A 12,721-nucleotide genomic window follows, 5' to 3' on the forward strand; every position below is an offset into this window, starting at 1 on the left:
CTGGGCAAATACAGTATATATAGCAGGGAAATGAAAGAGATAGAAATTAGCCCAAAATGGCCAATAAACTACTAATTTCTGGGCTGAAACCACTCCTCCAGGGACAAATAGCTGCTAAAAGCTCCCCTATCTGGTGAACAGAGAAACTTCCTTCTATCAAAGTAAGGAGGTATGGGCAAACACAGAGAATTGTAACACAGCCCTAAATTCAGCACCAACCTGAAAACTGGACTATACTACCTTAGAAAGGCAGGAAGCAAGTATGTGTGTGTGTGCGTGTGTGTGTATATATATATATATATATATATATATATATATATATATATATACACACACACACACACACACATATATATATATTTATTGTTTTTTTTTTTAGAAAATAAAGCAGATACACTCAAAAAAACACAGTTTAAAAGCACAGAAAAGGATACTTATTGTTATATATCGCAGATCAGAGTTTTAGTCAATGCCCCCAGTAATAAAGTAGGAAGCAACACAAATACAGTAAAAGGAGATGAATAAAAGTGCAACTTTATATTTATATATATATATATATATATATATATATATATATATAAAACGAACAAACTGATTTAAACAAGTTACCCAATTAACCAGAAAAAAAGCTCAAAACTGAGCCCTGTTCCAGCAGTCTTCAATCAGACAAGTTCTGCTTACTAGGGTGCAGGGGAACCTTCTCCAAAAAAAGGATGGCCTGGATCAGTGCTCAAGTTATACAAACAAAGCTAGATTCAGCAGGCCTGAATCTGGTCTATGCTACAGCAACAAGGCGCACCAATTTCAGAAATAAACAGTTCAAATAAGCAGTCACAATAAGCCTGTGACCAGAAATTCCCAGCTCAGAAGGGCAGAATCCAGCCTCTCCTCCCACAAGAGTGCAGACCACAAACCTTCTTAATGTAGAATAACTGGCCTGAAGCCCAGGTGCATAAGCCAGAACTAATACACTTTTAGACACTGGGCCTTCAAATCAGCAATTCCCAGTTTAGAAGGATCTAAGCTACCTGTCCTGTCACAACAGTGCAGACCACAAGAACTTCTTAATGTAATACAGCCTGTATGAAGCCCAAGTGTTTAAACCAAAAGACTTAGAATAACAGTTACAATTTAATCAGTCTATGACCAAGCAGTAATAAATGCAGCAGAATAAATTGAGTACTTTTAAGAAATGCAAAATAAAGTAGGAGGAAACACAAATACAGTAAAAGCAAATGAATAAAGTGCAAAAAATGTTTTTAATTTGACCAATTTGACTTGTTCTACAGTAGGGTTTTTGGTCTCTATCATGCAGTTTTGGATTTTACACCCTGGAACAAGCTCTCCATCCAAATGAAGCAGATTCCATAAACTAACCTTATTCAAATGTAACATTGACTATTGGATGGGAAATCAAAAATTTACCCCCTATCTTGCCCCGTGTCTCTGATACACAGAGGTCAAAAGTAAATATTTCCTTACTAACATACCCCCCCCCCACTAAACCTTTAGCAACCTCCTAACTAACATACCCATCCAAACCGACACCCATATTACATGGGGACACAACTGGGTTATGTTGTGAGGCCAGGCTTATAAAGACCCTGGTGGTCATTAGCCTAGTACATACCTATGAATGCATGTTCCATAGAAGATAGATGTTGGCACTTGCAGGAGCGGCCCTAGGTCAACTGGTGCCCTAGGCAAAGGGGCTCCACAGCGCTCCCCCCACCACATTACCTGGTGCCCCCATCCTGGTTTACCTATACCAAATAAATACTGGAAAAGCGCCCCTGCTAGACCGGCGCCCTAGGCGGCAGCCTGGTTGGCCTATGGCTAAGGCTGGCTATGGGCACTTGCTTGGGGTTTCCAGGGTGGAGGGTCTTTGCATACTCACAGAAATGTGGATTTCACAGTTAGGGATATATATATAGTCTCCCTGTTAAATACTCTGACCAGCTATCTCCGTGGGGTCTGTGCAGTTTTCCTAAAAGGTATGTGTGCATCTTAAGAAATTAACACTTTTATATGGAGTACAATTTGACCATTAAACTCCCTTGGATATTTTGGGACAAATTATCTAGTTACTCCTGCAGCCAGGTAAGGGCTGCTTAGGGCAGATGCCCTTACTTATCAGCGCGATGAAATGCAATATACACAAACTGTATTGTAAGCAGTGGTTTGTTCAGGCTTATGTTACTTCAGATGCTCGAACCAGTCGTTAAAACTCTTGATATTGCTGTTCGGCATCACTTGTGTTATTTATTAGATACATTGATTGTCATCATTCATTCCATTATGTTATTGAGATCCATTGCTTGACACATGCCCATCTTATGTTGGGAAGTAACTTTATATTTATCTCAGCATATTATCATTATTTATTTATTTATTTTTGCAGAGCAAATCTTTATTCTTTAGGAGGATTTAGGCATGGGTGCAGGGTCATGCACCAATTACTTTTTAAATCTATCGATCCTGGACAAGAAATTATACTCACCGTTCTTTTTTTAAATCAGAAAAATGCACTGCCAAAATGGTACGTTTCGATTTCAACTTACATTTTTTACTGTTTCAGTGAAACTTCCACTGAAACAGTTGAGCTGTTGATCAAAAATGCACTCCGCTGAAAACAGAAAATGTACTGCCAAAAACAATACATTTTTCAGTTTCATCTTACATTTTCAGTGAAATGTGCATCTGAGATGTTATTGTAGATTGCAGTCAAGTGATCTATATGTTGTTTGTCTTTCGGCTTTTCCCGGTTAGGGGTCGCCACAGCGGAACTCCGGTCCGCTAATGATTGGCAGTAGATTTTCACGAACGCTGAGGTGCCAGCTCGACATCCAACCTTCAACGCAGGCACGCCCATTTACGCATGTCTTTCGAACGCCCATCCAACCGCGGAGAGGACATGCAGACTCCACACAGAAGGCACTCCCCACACTCCAGCCGAGAATCAAACGGGAGAACCTCTTGCTGTGAGGCAACAACGCTACCGCTGCACCACCACGGATTAGTCAAGTGATCTATATGGCTATCACAAAATTGCTCCTCCAACTCCATCTCTGTTGTAGTTGAGTTAGGTATGTTTAACAGCTTTGATAAAGGATTTCTTTAAGACTTGTGTTGGACAGTCCAGACTCCTGGAGTGCCAAACGTTTTTTTTCCCAGAGTTGAGGCTAGCATTTGGAGAACTGCTTCAGTCTGCATGTGAGCAATCCGATACTAGTGTTAATCAGTAAGGTAATTTTTTTTTCTGAGGTTGTAGGGCTTGAAGGCTAACAAGTGAGAGTCACAACTGTACCATTTTGGTGCCTTCAGGCCCTACAACTGAGGTGGCTAAATTGGTTAAATCGATAAGATGATCCACTAAAAAATGAATAGTACAGGTTAGTAAGAGACAGTAGCATGAAAAGGACTTCATGGCACCCCGCCCAGTGTTTTATTGCCATCTACTGAAATGCGGTTATAGATAGACAATTTGGTGAGTAATATCTACCAAACAAAGAAAACCTTAGCTTTTTCTACAGAATATAACATATATTCCCAGAGATGTAAACAGATTTTTTTTTAGCACATACACATGTACATTCATAGGTTGGTATTCATTAGCTTATCCCTACAATAGGGGCAAATCCAAATATAGGCAGGAACCAAGGCCTAAAATCAGGGACAGTTTTATAAAGTTACTTTTCACCTAGGAAGTTCATATAATAAGAGTATTTGCAGTGTTTGTGGTATGTGAAGAATTACAAATCTGTAAGGGTAATGTTTAACATTTAACAACTGCAACCAAACTCGTGTCAAAAAAATTACAAATTTCACGAGGGGCAAATACATTTTTTAGGCTAAATACTGATCTCCCTAAAAAAACATGAGCAGTTGAGAGGTTATGGTGCATTCTGATATCCTGCATGGCTTACAAATTTCCTTATACCTCCGACAAGCTGTAATCAACTTGTCAGTGAAGTATGCTGAAACAAAATAAAGACACTTTTCAATCCATTATATACTGCATACAATTGCTCTCCCACTTGCATTGTATAATATATCAATTATTTTCATGAATTGTTTCTTATTTTTAAGATTTCTGTTAAACAGAATACGTCAACGCAAAAAAAATAAATAAATAAAATTATACAGGTAAAAGGGGTTTCATTTTCTCCAGAAGTTAGAATGTGAAGTTTTTTTTGTTTGTTTTTTTTTTTTTTACCTTGTAGTCCAAATATAACTTACTTGCCCACTTCCTGGTATACTATTAAGGCTTCTGCAGCATACAAATGTAACATACTTTTGTTAAGAGCAGCTGTCACTGTACCCCTCCAAGCTCTGAACTTTGCCTTGAGCCATTTCTAATCTATAGGTGGCAGGATATGAGCGAGTTTTGACACTGCTTTTTAATTTTATTTTCAAAAGGTAGATGGACTAGATCACAGGGGCCCCTTTCAGCATTGACTTAAACACTATAGAAAATGAATTGCAAACTCCCATAATGTTGCAGATTAGGAATATAAAATGTTTAGCAGTTCCATTTACTAAAAGAAAAGCAGAATTGTAAGTGGCACTGAACATATCACCTTGCCTTCCCGTGAAGCTACTTTTACTCCCAGCTTACTCATACCCATATTGTTTTTGTGGTAGCATGCTGAATGGCAGTAGTAAATTCCTGAGGACTTCAACTTGAGAAAAGGCATCCGACACAGAGGAACTCTTCAATCACAATATTTATTTTTAATAAGATGCAATAATAAAAGCTGAAAACATGAAATGTGGAGAGAGAGAGAGACACACACACACACACACACACACACACACACACACACACACACACACACACACACACACACACACACACAGAGAGAGAGAGACAAATTGTTAGGTTCAGGTAGGCTGTATTCTGCCTGGCCTAGTCTGTTGTCTTTTATTGCCTCCATATTTACTTCCGACGGCCATCTATTGAGGAGCCTTGTGTCAGAAGGTGAAAGTGCACTGAAGAATATGCATTACACACCTATATATTTTTTATCTTTATCCAATTACAGTTACTTGTAACAGGCAGACCCCAAGACAGGGTGGGAACCATGTGACCTTGTGAGCATCTGACCCTTTAATGGGCTAACAACCAGGTAGCATGCCTTCTGCCTCTTCCAAAACACCTGAAGGTCAGTTCTACCTCTGAATCACTCACACTTCTTCTTTCGGCTTTTCCCAGTTAGGGGTCACCACAGCGGATCACCTGTCCGCTCAGGATTGACAGTGGAGTTTTACGGTGTCGAGTTGCCAGCCCGGCACCCAACCTTCCACAGAAGGCACACACATGCAAGCACTCACACCTAGGGCCAATTTAGAGTGTTCAATCCACCTACAGCATGTCTTTGGGATGTGGGAGGAAACCCACACGACCACAGGGAGGACATGCAGACTCTGCACAGAAGGCACCCCAGCTGAGGATCAAACCGGAAAACCTCTTGCTGTGAGGCAGCAATGCTGACCGCTGCACCACTGTGGCTGCCCTCTCTGAATCACTCACATTACTTTAGAAAAAATATTATACATAGGGCTCACATACTGCAGAACGATATTTAGTGTGGCAGTACTAGTTCTCTGATATTTCTCATCGAAAGGGTGTTTTATTTAAATGCTCATATACACTCATACACAAAAGTGAGATATACACACACAACACATCAAACTTCAGAAAACCTTAAATAATTTAAAATAAACAATTCATTTCACAAGACATTTTAACACAATTTCCCTTTTTTCTATAAAAACAAACACAAAATGATAATGAAACACTGCTGCATTTAAGTTGTCAGTAGCTATGGAAAACAGGACAGCAGCTATTGTATTGGAAAATGGTGCAAGTTTATAGTTCAGTCTCAAAAATGGGGATTGCTACAGACTGTTCCAATTATCAATCACACTTGTAGAAAGTACTAAACTAACGTCTTTTGGCTTTTCCCGGTTAGGGATCACCACAGTGGAACTCCAGTCCACTAATGACTGGCAATGGATTTTTACGGTGCCGAGGTGCCAACCCGACGCCCAACCTTCAAAGAAGGCACGCCCATTCACACACACACCTACCTGAATGTCTTTTAAATGTCACTTGACCACAGGAAGGGCATGCAGACTTCATACAGAAGGCGCTCCAGCAGAGAATCGAACCAAAGAACCTCTTTCTGTGAGGCGACAACGCTAACCACTGCACCACCGTGGTCTAGACTTGTAGAAAATGCTATATTCCCCAAATCAGAACTATTTTCCCAATGCTGAAGCTGGGGTTACTGCAATCCAAAGTGGAGTGCAAATTAGACATGACAGAAGTTCAATGTCAAGGAAGACGTGTTGGAAAACACAGAAGTTTCAATGGACTTTGACTTGAGAAAGAAGACAACAAACGGCGTTTCTGAACTCTTGGAAACTAGCATTGCCTTCCCCTCCTACACCCACTCTAAAACTTGTTGAAAAGAGAGAAAAGGTACAGTACGACTTTTGTTATTAAAAGACTTCTAAAAGAAAATTGTGCTTAAAACCATTTAAAGAATAATAAACTATCCAAAAAACACTATGGTCTGCTTAGGAAAGTTTCACGAGTTTAGTTATTTGGTACATCAGTTAAAGGACACTTTTAATAAGTTATCCACAACATATGGTGCCTGTGGTTTACATTTTAAGTTGCATAACAAAGTAGATTTTGACTTATAATCCTTTCTAAAATTCTACAGTTGTTACAATAGTTTTTATACATTGCGCATGACTAAACTGAGTATTTCCCTTTTTGTGATTTTTACATGACATCTACTTTCTTACTTGCTGTGTTACATTTACTTAACTGAGCTTCACTATTTCCACATAAATCATTTAATTAAAAAAAATTAATTGAATCTTTTGCTGTGGCTATTTTCACCTTCAGCGGGACTCTTTTCTAGTTCTTAACTATGCATATGCCCGCTATGCCATGTAAAGAGACTGTGAATTGGCATGGGCAACCAATCATCTCTTCTAGGCGTGCACAGAAAATACTTGTACTATCTGTACATGTGCTGTGCGCTGCACAGGAATTGCCTCTTTCTACTAACACATCAACATCATGTGCATCTGAATATACAGTGCTGTAGTTTCAAACATGACGTCAGAGCTTCTTAAGGTGATCTTTCCATAACCACCAAACCCAGTGCTCCACCTTCCCACTTCCACCCAGCTAGTCAACTAACCAGACTGCATCCCCCCTTTAGAAAATTCCTGGATCCGCCACTGATTTAACCTATTTTTATTTTACATATTGTGCCATCTGCGTGCATAATGCACTTGCTATTTTAGCACTATTAACTGATATAACCATTTTATTATTATATGCTTGTGCAATACTAATAAAAATAGTCTTACATCAATCAATACTTATATTTAACTTTTAATAACCTGTCATTCTTAAGTGCACAAATCAAATCTCATAATCAACTATTTTGTCTAGTTTCAGTCTTTAACAAGAAAAATCTTTATTAAATTATCATGTAAGCAATAGGCAATCATACATTTATATAAATGAAAACAAACTCTACTGACAATTTTAGTTGCAAACATGATACATCACAAACTACATTAACATAATTTTAGTTACAAATATTATACATCACTTATAATCTATCATGCGTGAATGGGCGTTCCTTCGTTGAAGGTTGTGTGTTAGGCCTGGCAAGCCAGCAAGTAAAAATCTACTGCCAATCATTAGCGGACCGGTGTTCCGCTGTGGCGACCCCTAACCGGGAAAAGCCGAAAGACAAACAAACAAACTTATAATCTATCCAGTCACTGACAGTCAAACATTACAGAGCTCATTCATATCCTGCCTTCTTTTAAACTGCATTCCTTCTCTGCATGTATTGTTCCCACAATTACCATTTTTCTATGTAATTTACTCCTACCCTTTTCTAAACATCCCAATTCCAGTTGTTTTATCTCTGTTACTATATTCACTGCTTCTAGTACAGTTGGTTTAGACTTTGCTTTTTGGTAGCCACCATAATTAGACTCAGCAAGGTCTTATTATGTCTAGGTAATTCTGATTCTGTATCTTAGCTCAAAAAATAAATTTCCTTAGTTACATCAATTTGCTCACCCAGTATCTTTGACAGAGTATACTACAGTGAATCTTTAAAGTCTTCCATCTCATTACTCTCCCAGAAGATGTTCCCAATTACCTCTTTCTTCCCCATCACACCGCCAACATTTGCTGCTTACCAAAGGAAAAATTCTTGTGGAGTCTACTTGGGGTATAAAAATACCTATGTAAACACTTCCAAGCAAAGATCCTAAGTCTTCTAGACTTTGCTACATATTGGGAGACATACATATATCCCCCATTGGTTCTTTGTGAATTACTTATCCAACCTCTCATCCCAATCCTTTCTAATCTCCACTGATTGATTCTTATAGTTATCATGCAATATTTATGTTCTACTAATTATTCCTTTTTTAACAGTAGTTTCTGTTCTAGATTCTACCAAAAGCTCTGCCAGTGCTGGTCTTTTGCTTAGGATTTCCCCTATGTCTCTCTCTTTGCCTGTATTCCGATATCAGTCCTTGACAGGGAAGGCAATCTCTAGCTTGCAGTCCAAATAAATTCTTGGCACCTTCCCATTCTATTACCTTTCCTTCAGTAATTATCCAATACCTTGGTTCTTTTGTCAGTTTTCTCCAATAAATTCCAGCCCCTCTTGCCTAGTGTCTGTATCCCTAATTGCAGTCATCCCTATCAGCAGAATCTCCTTTCTCCAGTCCCATGTTGGATTAGTTCTTAGAATATTTTCTGCTACTTTATGAATCTAACATTCTGCATGGTTATTGTTATTCTCCTTAAGGATCTGCATCCAAAATCCCAGTCTCTCTTTCTTGAGCTCCCCCGTTTCATCATCATTCCCTTTCCACTTTCAATTATAGGTTTCAGCTTGTGCTATGTATATGAGCTTTAACTGTGTAGCTCTGAAATACGCCTTCAACTAGGGTAATCCCAAAATGCCTTGTTCTATTGGAAGAGCTAGTTTATCCCACTTGGTTCTTGCTGTCTTCTCCTCACAAATAAAATCCTTCAGCTCTTTATTAATTGCCATCCACAACTTCTCCTCTGACTGATAAAAATATACCTGACGTGTATAAAACTAAAGGGACTAAAACATTTTAACTGCTTGTATCTTGCTATCTATATCCATATAATAGAGCTTCCAATTTCTCAGTTTTTGTATTATCCTTTGTTTAGTCTCTTCCCACATATACTTAGCTGCCACACCAGAATAGTTTTAATCCATACTTCTAAGTACTTCATTTTAACATGTCCTCATAAATATGGATATTGCTGAACCAATGTGAGTGTGGGCACAGAATTTACAGATATTGCCTTTGTTTTATCTTAGTTTTAGTCTTAAGCTCAGATTTGATTTAAAAGTGTTCCTTAAAGAAAAGCAGTTAAACATACACATTAACTATTTACAATATACTTTGAGATTAAGAATAAACTAGTAGCCATATTGTTTTATTTTTCACTATATTACAAATTTTAACTGTTGGACCAGTGAGTTCACACTTTGTATTGGAGTCTATTTTATTAAAAAGATAAACACTTTATGTATTCTGATTCATGTTAATGTCATCTCCAAGCTCAATTTCTATTACAGAATCCCACTTTTACTATTGAGATATTTTTCTCATCATTTGATGGTTCTTAGTTCCATATTTTTAATCTCTAATCAAAATGTTCATCTCACTTATTGATAGTCTATCCTTGGCTTTTCATTTTTTAGTTAAAAATACCAATGCATTTGCCACTTTAGAATGTTATTTTACACCAACTCAACACATTTCCATGCTGAGGTTAAAGTCTCTTCCATGTATAAGACTTAGCATATTATTCAAGTAACTTTTGTACTGAAACAACTCCTTACATTCCCAAAAGATATGCTCCCTGGAATTTGTTTTTGGATCATCACATCTTTAATGTATGCCGCTTGTCTCTGGGAACATTTTTAAAGTCTCTTAGAAGTACTGAAATATCTGTGCAAACATTTCCATAAAAACAAATCTGCATTTTCTTGATTCAGCTGCATATCTACGGTTAAGACATTCCCGTCCCCTAATCATCTGTAATATCTTTATACTGTTAACTCCATGCTATTTTACCTTTATACTGCATTGTCTTTTCAAAGCTAACAACGTCTTATATGCTCTACTTATCACTTTTTCTAATCTGCCAGTTCTGTTCCGGCCTCAATTTAAAAAATCATTTGAGGTTTAACAAAATAACTATCCATCCTCCACATATCTTCCTTGAACTCTAGCATTAGGCTTGCATATGCAAGTTAATCTGAACTCAATAACCCAGTAGTTCACCTAACTTCATCCTATTGTATTACCGTATCCGTTTAATAATCTGCTTACAAAATCCTCAGCTCTTTGTTCTTTCTTTCACGAATAACTACATTTTGTCTGCGTATGACTACATAGGCTATATAAGCTGTTATTCTGTTTTTAAACGTCTAACTACCATAAAGATTTTCTTAATAATTGTAAGTATACAAGGTTGCACATAATGCTTTTTAGATTTCCTTCCTAGATCTGCCTAAATGCCCGCCTGTGATCCTGTTGTTACCTCACAGGCACTATGTCAGTCACATGCTTTCATTTTGGCATATTTATTAATCATAGTTATATGGCCTTGTTGGACCTCAAGAAGAACAGGAAGTAGGTGGAGATGAAAAAGAATGGCAACTCCTCAAAACAGCATGGGGGAGGACTATGGAACAGATATGTGACCAAGCCAGGTATGTAAATAAGGCACATAAGGAAAGCTGGTGGTGGAATGCAGATGTCCAACAAGTCAAAGAAAGATATAATTCAGGAAAAAAGGGGGAGACAGAAAAGACAGACCAGGCTAGGGAGGAATACTAGTTGACTAACAAAGAAGCTAAGAAAAGAGTTATAGTAGAAAAGAACAAAGCAACAGAGGCACTCTACCAGCTTTTAGAAAGAGAGTCAGTGGATAGCACAAAGAAACTGTATCAGGTTACAAGGCAAAGGCAGAAAGATAGTCAGACATCCTTTATAAGGGATGCCAGCAACAATGTGCTCACCAGCCCACAGGACATTAAGGAGTACTTCCAGCAGCTTCTGAAGATGAGAGAAGAGGAGGAGCCCACCACAGAAGAAGTAAGAGCATCACTAAGGAAAATGAAGTCAGGGAAAGTAGCAGGCTCAGATAAGGTCAAAGAAAATATAATAAACATGCCGAGGGAGATAGGGAAGAAATGGCTCTTGAGGGTACTCATAGCAGTGTGGAGAGAAAGGCATATCCCAGATGACTAAAGTATACTAGTGCCAGTACTGGGTTTATATCACAACATTGAACATCATAACATCAAACTCTGAACATTGGAAGCGGATAACTGCGAAAGCATAACATTTCGAAAACTAAACCTACTAATAGCAACGCTTGGCCATCTGCTCACCCATACAACCTGAAACTTAACCATAACAAACAAAACTATACCTCTTCAATCATCACACCACCACCCAGCAAAGCATCGCACAACCATTCTTCCAGTACACAAAACACACAAACACTACAAACTATTGCCCCCTACACACCCCCTACTTAAATATACCAACTCTGAGATCACACCACAGTGGAGGTGATATATTCACATGAAGCATTTCTCAGTGATGTCAGGGTGTGTGAGTTTACAAAGGCTGACTATGAAAGTCCAGGGTTTCCGTTTTCACAGTTGTATCTTTCGAGGTTATCAGCTTTCGATATTAAGCATTTGATGTAATATCAATGTTTTCCTCGTTCGATGTTGTGATACAAACCCCCAGTATTCAAGAACAAAAGAGGACTTTCACAACTGTGCACAGTACAGAGGTATCAAACTACTGTCACACTGCATAAAATTCTGGAGAGGGTGATTGATAAAATGAATATACAGAGCAGTAGAAAGTAAGATATGATATGAGCAGTTCATATTCAGATCAGGACGCAGCACAACTGACCCAATGTTTGTGGTGAGACAAACAGTTAAGAAGAAGCTAGAGATGATGAAAGAGTCCATATGGTCATACCTAAACTCAGAGAAAGCACATGACAAGGTCCCAATAAAGCTGGTTTGAGCAATCATGCTGTAGTTTGAAATCCCTGAAATATTGGTAGAATTAGTGCAAGCGATGTACAAGGACTCAACAACTTAAGTATGAACAGTGCCCCATCTCACAGAGGGGTTCCCAATGAAAGTGGGTGTGCACCAGGGCTCAGCTCTGCACCCACTGCTTTTCATACTGGTGATGGACTACATTAGCAAATAGGTTAGAAGGGACAGATCAACAAAGTTGCTGTATGCAGATGATGTGGCATTACAGGTAGACTCTCAGCAAGAACTTCAGCAAAGGATAGGGGGAACGGAATATAAAACTGAAGGCACATGGGATGAAACTGAGCACATATAATACAGTTGTAATGGCAACAAATGGTGAAGTTTAGAAGAAACTGAGAATTGAGACAGAAGAGAAAACAGTGGAACAGGTTAACAGCTTAAAGTAACTGGAAGGGGTGACTGAGGAGAAGTAAAGTCTGAATGAGGAAGTCAAAGCTAGAATCAGAAGGGCTGCAGCCAATTGGCACAAACTGTTGGGTGTAGTATGACAGAAGAATTCCAAAGAAGCTGAAAAGTAA

Source organism: Protopterus annectens, chromosome 6.part0, assembly GCF_019279795.1.
Source record: "Protopterus annectens isolate FY-2018-M chromosome 6.part0, PAN1.0, whole genome shotgun sequence".
Lineage (NCBI taxonomy): Eukaryota > Metazoa > Chordata > Ceratodontiformes > Protopteridae > Protopterus > Protopterus annectens.